Source organism: Hesperophylax consimilis, chromosome 13 (genome assembly GCF_061612785.1).
Source record: "Hesperophylax consimilis isolate HC1 chromosome 13, BYU_Hcon_1.0, whole genome shotgun sequence".
Classification (NCBI taxonomy): Eukaryota; Metazoa; Arthropoda; class Insecta; order Trichoptera; family Limnephilidae; genus Hesperophylax; species Hesperophylax consimilis.
In genome coordinates this window covers 16,523,279-16,537,197 of record NC_142848.1, presented here as the reverse complement: position 1 = coordinate 16,537,197, position 13,919 = coordinate 16,523,279, and the positions used below count along the sequence as shown (strand labels likewise).

The following is a 13,919-nucleotide window of genomic DNA, read 5'->3' as shown; positions in this document are numbered from 1 at the left end:
TCTCCAAAGCATTTGATAAAATTGATCACAGTCTTCTTTTATCTAAACTACTAGCTCTGGGAATTCACGGGGATTTGTACCGATGGCTGGTCTCCTATCTTAATGGGCACATTCAAGGAGTAACTATTAATGGCTTCATATCTGAGATTGTAAATATACCTTCAGGTGTGCCCCAAGGATCTCACCTGGGACCGTTGCTGTTCACAATTTTCATCAACGACATTATAAAATGCTTTAATTATGCAAATATTCTACTCTTCGCTGACGATATGAAAATATTCTTTCCTATTAATTCTATTATTGACTGTTATAAATTACAAGAAGATCTATATAGACTTGATGACTACTGCATTATCAATTATCTCAACATGAACACCTCAAAATGTTATGTGATTACCTTCACTAGAAACAAAATAAAATTTGAACATAACTACTACATAGCCAGTCAAGTACTTAAAAAGGTTACACAAATTCGTGACCTAGGTGTTCTGCTTGACAGTAAACTTACATTCGAGGCGCATGTTGATATGATTGTGAAGAAAGCCCTTAGAATGTTAGGATTCTTATTCCGTATTGGAAAAGAATTCAATAATATTCAAACACTTAAAATATTGTATTTTTCTTATGTTCGTAGTCATCTTGAATTTGCTTCTCAGATATGAAATCCTCAATATAAAATTTATGTAAAGCGCATTGAAGCCATCCAAAAAAATTTGTCAGTCATTTAAATTTTAAGATGCATATTGGTAACCACGGGATTAACAGCTCGATGGAATATTATGGACTAATACCATTAAAAACTAGAAGAGACTCCGCAGATATAATATATCTCTATAAAATTATCAGTGGCCTTATTGATTGTTCGCCCCTTTTGTCTGAGATTAATTTTAGAGTCCCTAGCTTTAGAACTAGAGATAAGTCACTTTTTCATCTTCAAAAATGCTCTACTAATCTCAGACAAAACGCTTTTATTTTCAGAGCTTGTACCCTATACAATAAGAATTTTAATTATATTGACATATTTTTGTGTAGCTTAGGAACATTTAAAAAAGATACCTTAGCTATTATTAAATAATAATTAATAACATACTGCAAGTTATCATGTTGTTGATATGAACCCTGTCCAGTTACAAGTGACTCATTTTATAAACATCTGTTCAGTTTAGTTGTAGGTATATACATATATTGGTGATAATTGGTGTTGTGTGAGGATAAAATTGTTATTTTGTAATTTACTTGTGTTCTTATATCCGATGTTATGTTTACTTTATTTAGTATTTTGTATTTTCTGTGAATATTTTTTGCCCACGGGTACTGGACCCTTAGTTTGTTATTGTAATTATTTTTTTAAGTGAAAACCTATCATTAGATATTATTTGTATTTTTTATAAGTTAATTATTTAAAGATGTAAAAAATCTGTTGGTTTTCCTAAATAAACAAAATAAAATAAATAAACAAAATAAAATAAAACGTTTTCAAATTTCACTTGAGGCCATACGCGAGCACAGCCGGCTCCAATGGAACCGGTATGGGGAGTGGGGATAATACGCTTTTAATCACTTAGGGCAGGTCTACTAATATTCATATGTCTATGATTTACGCTCTATAATATTATTTTCTTCTTTCCAAATACAACAATTTGTATGGATTTTAATTTCATAATTATTTTTTACTTTGTAACCATAACCTCAATGTAACCTTTATCTTTAATTTAAAAATTGCTAATCATTTCACCAAATAATGCATTATATTACTATACCATTATTTTTTCGCAAATGTACACTCCTCTTTCATCCACAAGCAAATGCTTTTAATTGAAGAGTAGTATAAATAGAAAACTAGAGTACGTTAAATTTAAAAACAACTCGAGTTTCCTCAATATCAAATATACATTGATCGTATTGAAAATATGCAATCCAAATTTATTTAATACCTATCGTATCGCTTTAGCGATCATCGGTTTGATCAGAAATTTTTCTACTTTATGTAAACGTAGAAATATTTCTGATGCCCTATTCTTATATAAAATTGTAAAGAGTCTTGTTGATTCATCATATCTGTTAAAAAAGATTGCATTTGGTTGCCCTGAACACAACACCAGATCGAACGACTTATTTAAAACACCACACTGTAAAGCCAAATATGCGCAAAACTCTTTAATAGGACGTATCTGTAAAACTCACAATGCCTTACGAGATGTAGACATTTTCAAGTGTAACTTGAAAACATAAAATGCAACTTACTAAACTGATTTTTATTTTGTTAAATAATCCTATCATCTTTGTTTATTTCATTGTTTTTATTATAATTATGCGAAAACTGTATTACTACTAACTGTCTTTAATTGTTTTTATAACATTTTGTAATTCCATTTAATGTTTATTCTTTATATTTCTTTGTCATTTATAAATATATTGTAGGTGCAAATATTGAATCAACGACTGAAATCAATGGAACATTATTGGTCTAATATTGTAAATAATTGCTGTTTATGCTAAATATATAAATGACTGTTTGTTTCTTAAATAAAATAAAAAATAAAAAAAATAAAAATTAAAATAAAAAAAAATAAAATAAAATATATATATGTGTGTGTATGTCTGTCGAGAAAACATTCTGAATTTTAATTTTTTTTCTATTGTCCTTATAAAAACATTTGATCTTCATAATGTATACAATTCGATTTCAGTTTAATTTATGTACCATTCGAACGATTTTTGGCATATTATGGCAAATTTGCAAAAACGTCTTGAGCGATCGCTTGCCATAATGTGTTAAATTTATATAACCTAAAAATATGTGATAAACGGTTAAATCTAGGAGGAGCAATTGGCTTTAAACCGCAGTGAGCAGTTCTTACAATGTTTTGAGGAATGGTATGAATTAAATCGAATGACCAAATCGAAAACCTAATTCTCATCTTTCGAGTGAATAAAGAATTATATCAATACTATTCTTAAATTTAGAGAAAAGCTACTTTGTAATAATCGGACTTAACACAATTGTTGGGATACTTACAAAATAGAAATATTTTTTTTATTGACACCTCGCGTTTATACTTTAGTATTACTAACTCCCAGACACGATACGATAACCTGAGTTTTAGACCAATTTTTAATATTATAAAACGATTTTTTTCAGGGAACTTTCATTATTAATTATAAACTAATTAGAATCATATCACGCAGAACTTTAAAACTAGCTATTCATGACTAATTAATCATTAAGTAGTTTCCCCACAGGGGTAGGCAGAGTAGATGGAACGCTACAAACATGGAATAGGTACATTCTCACATCTTCGTCTTCTAGTATTATGACTCCTTATGTGATCCGATACAATTATTTTAGTATAATGGCTATGTTTTTTTCTTAATCATAATTTGATCAAAAACTTAAATGGGCCAATAATCGACCGTTCAAATGTCAGTATTTTTAAATGGCATAGTTCTCGATTTGATCATCAATCACATGGTTTAAAAACACTAGGTAAGAAAGTACCAAGCCTAATTCTGTGTAAAGAAACGCAAAAAGCAGAATAATATTTGAATAAATTCAGCATCTACTAATTCGTTTATATTCTCGTCCATGTTAGTGAAACGATTAACGAATCTGTGAATTAATAGTGACATTAAGGCGATGAAAACCCTTAACGAGCTGGTAACTGCTAATTGTAACTGCTAACCCGCTAACCTATTTAACACTGGAGAAAGTTCATAATTGGGAACAAACAAGTTGACACTAACTTTGGTGATTTTTTTTCTGTTCAACTTCAAAGTAATCTGCTAGATAAGTAATTCATGTTTTTTTCTGTTTAACTTCAAAGTAATCTGCTAGATAAATAATTCGTGTTTTTTTCTGGTCAACTTCAAAGTAATCTGCTAGATAAGTAATTCATGTTTTTTTCTGTTCAACTTCAAAGTAATCTGCTTGATAAATTATTCATGTTTTTTTCTGGCCAACTTCAAAGTAATCTGCTAGATAAGTAATTCATGTATATTTCTGTTCAACTTCAAAGTAATCTGCTAGATAAGTAATTCATGTTTGCAATAAAGAACAAAAAATAGACAGACTAGTATTAGACAAATTATAGATTCGTGATTTATTTATTTATTTAACGCCCAGAGGGCTTTTACATGGTTGGTAGTATAATTTTAATTTGACAGATACTTTGAAACATAAAAAATAAGAATAAAATTACATTTGATAAAAGCTTTGCAACAAGTCATACAAACACAAGAAACAAAAACAGAAAATTACAGCTATTTGTAGGTTTTACATGATGTGTTTAGGAGTATTGTTGAAATAAATGTTTTAAATGATCCACAAAACTTGCCAAGTTGGTATTGAATATGTCAACATCACCCAAGTAATGATTTCCCATGGTATGAAGTCGTTGTATCGGAGAGTGGGCAATGTAGTTACGCTTATGTGTGCTGCTGTAGAATATTGTATTTTGTCGTGTGTTACTGTGGGTGTATGTATGTTTATAAGTTGCAGGAGTTCACAACAGTCGAATGTAGAGTTAAGTATTTTGAATAAGAACGTTAAATTGTTTATTTTACATCTATCTTCTAATTTTGTATTTTTAGAATATTTAATAAGAAATTGTATTTTAAGTCTTCGACTGGGATATTTAATATGATGAATAAGCAATTTATTATAAGAATACAATGCGAAATCCCCGCTAATTTAAAAGTTATTAATTTATTACTATTTCAAATATCTCTCTACGGAACATAATCTACACGTTTATATTAACGGTGATTTAAAATTTGATGAATTTAAACAATTCAACAAATTTTAAATTATTGTTCAATTATTTGTTTGCCCATTAACATACGGAATATGAATATGAATAAACGGTTTTGTACGTATAAAAACTCAATTCTTTCAAGAATGGCATAAAAATGCAAAAATGGATTGAATCACCGTTACAGTATTGTATATCTCGAAAGAATTGAGTTTTTATATTTACAAAAGTATTGATAATGTATGTGCACATACATGTGCATATAAATAATAATTTTAAGAACGTCAACAGCCGCACTGGATAATTTGTTTTAAAATTTATTGATAACACGCCCAAGTGGGCTTTTACATAATAATTTACAAGCTATATGTATCAATGTAAATACCTAAAAATTAAAACTATAAAGCAAATATAAAATAGGTAAAAATTTTAACCGAAAATAAGAATCCTCACTTGGAGCGCCCTTGAGGTGATTTTGCACAAAATCGGCGCTATACAAATTGTTCAAATATTTTTATTACTATTGAATTTAAAAGATTCAAAATAAAAATAGAAAAAGGTAGAAGATATGTAACTACATAGGTCTATTTTTGTCTAGAAAAATAAAAGTATACCGAAACCTCCTAGATCGCAAGGCTGGGACAATGAATCAAATCAGTCTCCTAACTTGTATGGGAACCTCCAAAAAAAATATATTTTTTTAAATTAACTAAATCATTTTATCTCATTATTTATGATTAAATAAAAGAAAATTTAAAAAAAAAAATAAAAAAATAACTTAATCCTCTACAAGTTGGGAGGCTGCTTTGAATCTAGGAGGTTTTGGTTATACTTAGCATTACATAATACGGAATCCATGGAACTAAATGCGTGACGACGAAACGGTCAAGGTCCATAGTGAGCATTAGATAATTCCTATTCCGTTAGTTTTCAAATTTCTGTACAACAAGGTATTTTGGCATCAAATAAAAAATTAAATTTTATATGAAAAATGAGACGCTGCCGATCCTCTTAAGGCGATGCACTACGTCGTGTAATATTTTCAATCGAGCCGCTATCAATAACACTACTTACGTAGATGGCGATAAGGCTTAAATTCCCGCTTCACACCATCCACCTGTTTTGATTTATGCAAGAAAAAAGCATGGCCAAAAAGTGCCTTTTATTTTATTTTATAGATGTTCAGGCACAAATATTTAAATGTTTTCCGATCATTTTATTAATAACTTAATTTGTCACATTATACAATAAAACCATAACCGAAAATGGGTTCGTAAGTAGGAGATTTTGAACTTTAAAGCAGTTTTCATAAGCCTATACATTATTTTTTTCTGGGCTCATAAAAAGACTTATCTAAAAAATACTCGATTGTTTCAAAGGCCAGGATGTATTCTTCTCGCAGTATTTAATAAAAGCATCTGAAACATTTTTAGGCGACCAAATTTTCAAACCAAAAAACACATGATTTTAAATTACTACGTAATGCATCACCTTAAAAAGTTTTTTTCATAAAAATCTAATTCAAAATTGAATTTTTCCCCCTCCTGGATACGTTTGCTGACTGAATCCGCTTAACCCACTGAAGTCTTCCTCGGGCGTTAAAGACTTGTTCTACCATTCAATGTCTAAGCACTCCTGGCACTAATTAGAAAATTATTTGAAATATTCAGAGAAATCCGTCCAATCGTTTTAGAGTCAATATGGGACAAACAACAAACATTCATTTTGATTTATATCGAAAGATTTTGTTAGACAGTATGTAATCGAAGAATCCTTTTTTTAATACAGTTGTTTGTATCTTAATTTATTATTTACATTGAATTATGTTGTTTTTTCTTTTTTGTTTTATAAAAAATAACAGGTATGATTTATACCTACAATGAAGTAGTCAGTGGTAAATATTCCACGAAGTGTTTTTCATCGCAACAGTAGTGAGAATTATTAAGAAGATTGCTGAAAATGGACATGTTCCCAAATTACTTAAATCAGTAATAATATATCTTAAATCAGTTTTGGAGTAACATCGTTTTAAAGATTAACTATTATCTGTTTGTGTGATATCTGATCAACAAAAATATCAATGAAAATTGGTGTTATAAAATTTTCACAATTGAAAAAAGAGCTTTGAAATATTAATTAAACGCCAAACAATAAGACAACTAGCCTTCTTTAGTCCATATTTTACAAATACAACAAAGTCTTTTTATCGGTCTGTTGAAGTTTGCTGAGATAAAAAATAAATTTTGAAGCATTTAATCTACTTTTCCGGGAAAATAAAACCTTTTTTTGCAGACCTCATTTCCTTGGGAGTTCGCGCCTCACCTTAATAACAGCAATAAATCCTTTTTACCTCTTTTCAATCACCCTTAGCGTTATTATTCATTTTCATCCAGAGATGATCACAAGGCACTTTAAAAAAAGGACCTACCTAGATCCTTTAGGTAACCCGCATCATCCCAAAGAAAGTCTAAATCAGTATTCTTAAAACGTTCCCTTGATTGCTTCGGGGTGATCTTTTAATTACACGACTAAAGGGGCAGGAGAGATGGTATGTACACTGTGTACCGTCCCTACTGTAATTCACATCATGAAAGTGGAGTATTTTTGCCCGGGTCTAGTTTCAGCAGCTTGTTTTTTTGTATTCACTTAAGTATTTGAGTGATGTTTACTTTTGGTTTCTTATCATGTTCATTAGTATTTTTTTCACTTTATTAATGCCCCAACTAATTATTTGCTTGATTTGCTCGAATTTTGGAATTATTCTTCAATTTTGTAATACAAATCGGCGTGATCGATCGAATGATAACCATTTTATGTATAAATATCGCTATCGGTGCTGACTATTGACTTCTAACTGGGTGTGAAACGCCTATGTTGAAGTGGCAATTTAAAGAAGTAGTTTTTCGGATAGATTTATGTTACACGAAAAGACCAAAATATTAATATTAAGAGTTAAAAAAAATTGAATCATTTCATTATAAGCTAGACAAAAAGGAATTATTACCAATACAAACAAATAAAATTTAAAAATAATATGCCGATATAAATATAAACATTCAATAATATAATACAGGTATATATAAATACACATACAAACACAGATATTTGTAAAATATGTAACACTAATGATGGTCAGGTTACAATTATTTTTCAACGCTTAAACAAAATCAAAATCTTATTGCAAGGCTTATTTATGACAATATACTAACTTTTCACCAACACATCAACGATTTAGTTAGCAAAGCATTAAAGCTTCTTGGCTTTTGTAATTAAAAATTCGTATTCGTTTTACAACCCACAAACGCTATATTAATAGGCTTGGAATATATTGTGCGAACAACCAACAACTATTCCTTAATCTAGAAACATGTAACACAATATCTTTCAGCATTAGCCTTCTAATATTCCCGTACAAAATCAATGACATAGAACAAAAAAATTGTGGTGAAGTTAGGGACTTAGGTACAATAATGGACTCAGGAATGTCTTTCCGATCACATATAAGTTTCATCTTTGACAGGGCCTACAACATTCTAGGATTCATCATAAGATTGACGAAACCATTCAGATTACCTCATGTGTTGAAAATACTATATGTCTCTTTTGTTTGATCAATATTAGAATCCCCAATATAATTTTAATATTGAAAGGTTAGAAAAAAATTAGTTCTGAAACACTTTTCATGGTTCGACCACTTCAACATTTAAAAGACTCATTAGCATTCCACAAATTATCAACACTAGAAGACAGAATTATTCAAAATTATCGGACCAAAAATTTTTATTCAAATTTATCCACAACACTGTTGACAACAACTACCTTCTGGAAAATGTTAATTTCCACTGTCCAGTTCGAAACACACGGTCAAACAAACTATTCCACATCCCACACTCAAAAACTAACTACAAACAACACTAATTTTTAAAAAGAAGATGCACAAAATACAATAATATATTTTCAGACCCCGATATTTTCCGTTTTTCTTTGGTTAAGTTTACTAAATGCGTATTGGAGAAAATTATATCAAATTGTTAATTGCTTACCCTCTACCCCCTCTGTAAGATATCTAAGATATCTCAGTTATTTTCGTCGAGGTGTGTTAGATATCTGAGATATCTCAGTTATTTTCGTCGAGGTGTGTTAGATATCTGAGATATCTCAGTTATTTTCGTCGAGGTGTGTTAGATATCTGAGATATCTAAGTTATTTTCGTCGAGGTGTGTTAGATATCTGAGATATCTCAGTTATTTTCGTCGAGGTGTGTTAGATATCTGAGATATCTCAGTTATTTTCACTGAGGTCTTTTCATTAACGTGTGCAAGATATCTAAGATATCTCAGCTATTTTCATTGTGTTGATCAAGGTGTTTGTTTCTCCAATGTACTCAAATAAAAATAAATTTCCAAAAACGTGCGGCTATTATATATAACATACTTGTCTTAAGTGTATTGGAGTTAAATATAACGTACATTCTGTGAATTGAAAGAGTTCACAAGAAATTTAGTAACTACGAACATTAGTCCTAGCTACACCCATCTATTTATATGGTGGGCATGACCAATTACTACTCCTTACTCATTACTACTCCTTAGAGACACGTAAATAGGGTAAACATGGTTTTAAATAAATATTTCTCTGATTAAATATTTGCATCTTTTACTAAACGATTTAATATCTAACATTGAGATTCTGGCTCAAATATTTTTTTCGAGGTTTTTCGTCTCATTTTCGAGGACGTCGTCAATATCTCCTATATTGTAGAGCGAGTCGCACCAATTTGTTTGTGAACTCACCCGTGGGGAGAACCACATATATCGATATTTTGTATATGTCCTACAATTTCCATACAAGGTTTTCGTCTCTGCAAATACATTATATAATGTGTACAATTATAATGAACTGCTTTTAATAATATAAGACCCGCACTTCACAACAATCTTCGTTTACACATCTGCCCTGTTGATGGACACCGTAATGCTTTCCGAAATGTTGGCTAAAGAAGGAGTTAGCACAACAAGGCGTTATACCCCAAAAAACCACTATAAAACTGAATTAGTAGTAGACGGTATATTTTCCTCTTTTTCTAAATGTCTAAATTTTATTTTAACTGTGGTGAATTGTCGTTGATGTACTCGTACTTTGATATTAATTTCAACACTGGTGGTTGGGAAGATAAAGTAGGCATTTATTTATATTTTTAATTAGGTCTAAATTAGGCCGACAATAGAAACATTTAAATATCTTACGAGTAATAACTGATCGGTTAACTCGTCAACAAAAATTTTTTTTAATAAAAATATTAATTAAAAAATAATACTGTATATTATAATATAATACAGGCATAACACTGAAAATCTTTCAAGTGACCAAACTAGAAATATGTCCGATTTCAGCATATAATAGTCGTCAAAATTTGTTAAAAAAGAACCCAAAAAATAATAATGTTGGGTTATGTTTCGTCTATATATTTATAAAGCAAAAAATTATCATTTAAATAGTAAAAATACCGATTATCTAATAAGTTGGAATATAACTTAAAATTGCAGCCACAAGAATGAGTGCAGATAAATTTTAAATCAATGGTGTTAATTTGTTCACGAACGTTATTTTAAATACTTTCAAAAATTTCTTCGACAGCGTAATAATATTTACAATGCATTGTAGATGTTTAGAAAATTATCTTACCCTTATCAAAACAGTAAACACCTCGATCCAAACCAATTGTCTACGCACTGTTTCACGGCATCCAATAACAATGTAAATAAATCGATCACTTAAATATTACAAAATAATCAACAAACGTTGGGTTGCTATCAACAAAAGTTTCCGCTAGATTTTTAAACTAACTAAAGCTCACCCAACTTTGATTTAAATGAAAACACATCGGGAGTAAAAGTATTAGATAGTTATGCACGTATTGTTTCATTCATAGAGCACCGGCAAGCGTAGGTACATATCTACTATCGTACTAGGAAATGCATTTTCCGCTGCACTCACGCGTGGCCGAAAACATCACAGAAAATCACCAAAAACCTGGTAAAACCGCTACCAATTATTGTCTATGGTTTTGAAGTATTTTAGAATATTTGTTATGTGTTTTTTGTGTAAGTTTACGTTGCTCAATTGAATAGTAAAACACGAGTGGTGTAACAGTCAGATCTTGACTCAACTGACGCCAGGTCCTGCCTCCTCGCGGTCGGAAGGCGCACTAATCAGTAATCGTTGCCTAGCGTTCGGAGGCTGTATTCCCACCCGTCCCCGCGTTCCGCCCTCTCGACGTCCCCCTAGTATGGGAGGTTTTCTCCCCTAAAAATACAGACACGAGGTACTACAGAATTAGGGCTGCGAAATAAATACTTTTTTTAGTATTATGCCGCAAAAAGAATATCCGAAGAATAGGTTTATAATTAGAGCTTGAGACGTAGACATTGTTAGTACTTTTTTAGTGTAACTTTTATTCATTTTTAAGTTACAGAAAAATTTAATAAGTGAAAAGGTAATTCACACAAGAAAACAAACCTAATTTATTTACGAAAAGAGCACCTACAGCTAAAAAATTAACTCGAATATGATTTTTCTTTGATTTTATGAATACTGGTAATGGTTGATACGTTTGATTTGTGGTGCTAATTAGATATGGATATTATCTAATATAAATTATTTTTAATTTTTTCGTAAACTAAAAAAACTTAGCGTAAACACAGTGCGAAATAAACGCTTGAAACGTATTTATTTTTTACATAAATTAATTTCAAATAATATTTTTTTTAAACTTGGTGAGAATATTTAGATTAAAGAAGAACGAGCTTTTTGTTTGCATTTTACAATATCTTTAGCAGCGGCTCTCTCAATTGCTAAATAATAAATGAGATTAACTGATAAGTTTGAAATCTGTAAATTACAGTTTACAAAATTTTAACAGGTAAACAAAAATACATTAAAAACATAATTTTATAAAAAAAAAACTTATTTGAGAAGGGTCCTGCATAATCCAATGTGACTTTTATTCCGGAACATATCCACAAAAAATATCGGAGAAGTAATTCCAATCGCCATAAATTGTCATAAAAAACATTAATTTTCATAATGCGAATTTACTGGCGTTTCAGCTTATTTTCCACTTGATTGATTAAAATTCACTAATGTTGCCTACGGGACAATTAAATTCAATTAGAATGTATTCGTTGTCACCCTGAAGCGCGTAGTGCGCATGCGTCCACACATACAATACTACCCTTCCTCCTCCCACTTGTAAGGGAGATAGGGAGGAAGTGGGAGTAAAAAGGATAGAGCTATTCAAGCATCCCTTTACTGAACAAATTCAAAAAACAAAAATTTCTTGTAGTAACTATGCCCTGAACAAAAAATTCTTAAACACTGTTCGTTTGAAAATAAACGCAGTCCTTTTAAGGTAAGCTCTTTCTGCGAACGGTCGAGAATCATTGTCGGAGGAATTTAATATTCGTTTTTCAGTTAAGAGGTAAAGTTGATGTACGTACATAAAAGGAGATAAAACTTTGAAGCATTAGTAAAAAGGGATGATGGTCATTAAAATAGTACGAACTTCAAAGGTTCATTAAGTACGAATATCTCTTTTCGTAATAAATTGTATTTTTTTACATAGGTAATGATTCCCGTTTTCAGGAGCCACTGGTTCTTTGGCACTCCCAAATATGGAATGCTGAACGAAAATTAGGGAGTAGAATGAGAAAGGTAACTCAAAAGCTTAAATATGATGACCTAACAAAGTTTAAAACGTTATTACTCTAATAAGCGATCTCTCAGTGGGGCGATACCAAAGACGGGTCGTTTGACAGAATTTGAACAGTTCAAAATATTTCAAAGTTAAAATTCAAATTTTGTGAAAGTTCTATTTGAATTATTTTATTATTTAATCATGGGCCGGTTATTTTTCAGTACTTGCGTAGTAACAAAATTGAATATTAACTTTCAAATTTGATGAATTGTTCTATCTCTGTGAAACTACCCATCCTAGGAGTTCTTTTCGCTCTCCAATAAAATGCAAAAATTATTTTCTACTATCGCTTTTATCAAGCATGTCCTTTCAAATTCCCTTGTAAATAAAATATTATTAAATAACACCAATAGCTTATTTTTTTAACCTTTATTAATGCGTGGGGACTTGAATAGCTAGAGCGTCAAAGGATATAAAGATGTAAGCGTAATAAGTAAGATTAAGAATGGGACGCATAGATATTTTGGGCGTGTATAGCAAATGAACGAAGAAAGAAGTATAAGTATGACCCGAATGTGAATAGTAGAAGCACATCATGAGCCAGAATAACAGGCATGAAGCAAGAAATGTGTGCAAAAACCGAGCTGTTTGGCAGTCTGTCCTCTCTACCAACCCCTGTGGGGAAATGGCTTTATGGTTAATTGGTGAGTTAGTAAGACAGGGACTTGAAAGTCTCGCACTTCTTTTCGGGGAAATTCGGATTATTTTAGAGAAATTCGCGTTCGTTTATCGAATTTTTGAGAAACGCAATTACTTTCCTTTGAATGCAGCGGTATTTGAGTTTCACATGACAAAAAAAAAACTTAATACGCATTTGTTGTTATCGTATTGAGTAGAGTCTTTTTTTGAGTGCGTTCCATTTTAAGTCCATAGAATAGTATACAAGCTTGTGAAAATCATAGACAAATAAATATTTAGAATGTGTTATACATCTTTCTTATTTTAAAATATTAAATATCGAATGAAAAATGTGTAAAATTCACGATATTTGCCCAAAAATTGCGATTTTCGTGTTATAAATTCGGATAAAAAATTAAAAATTTCGCTTAAAAAATTGCGTTATCGCAAACGCGAAATTTCACAAAAATATATTGTTCCATGTTTTTGTACTACTTATTTTTTTATATTTTTATTCCTTTGTTAACTGAAAATGTTTCACCCGCTTTTTATTACATAATTTAATCACTTGTTTTTACATTTTTTATTTTGTTTTCCTAAAACATCATTAATTTATAAAAAAATTGCGGACTAGGATTTAAAAACTACGCAAAAACTAGACTTTCTCCATTAAAATTTATGTTTTCCTTGAAAAGTTAATCTCTTGCTTGTTCGTGAAAACTCAAACTTTCAAATTAAACTTTGCCTTATCTTTCAGCAATCATGTACAGTGTATATTTCTAAGAAAAAAATTA

At 30.5% G+C, this 13,919-nt stretch overlaps 1 protein-coding gene across 1 annotated transcript in view; it reads right to left on the bottom strand.

Annotated features, from left to right (window-relative positions):
• Dscam4 (Down syndrome cell adhesion molecule 4) overlaps positions 1 to 10,874 on the bottom strand; it is a 747,456-nt gene extending 736,582 nt beyond the window's left edge. The window contains exon 1 of the mRNA XM_089638828.1: positions 10,437 to 10,874. The gene's annotated coding sequence lies outside the window, so the exon portion shown is untranslated. The remainder of the gene's footprint in view (positions 1 to 10,436) is intronic.
• Positions 10,875 to 13,919: the final 3,045 nt, after the last annotated feature.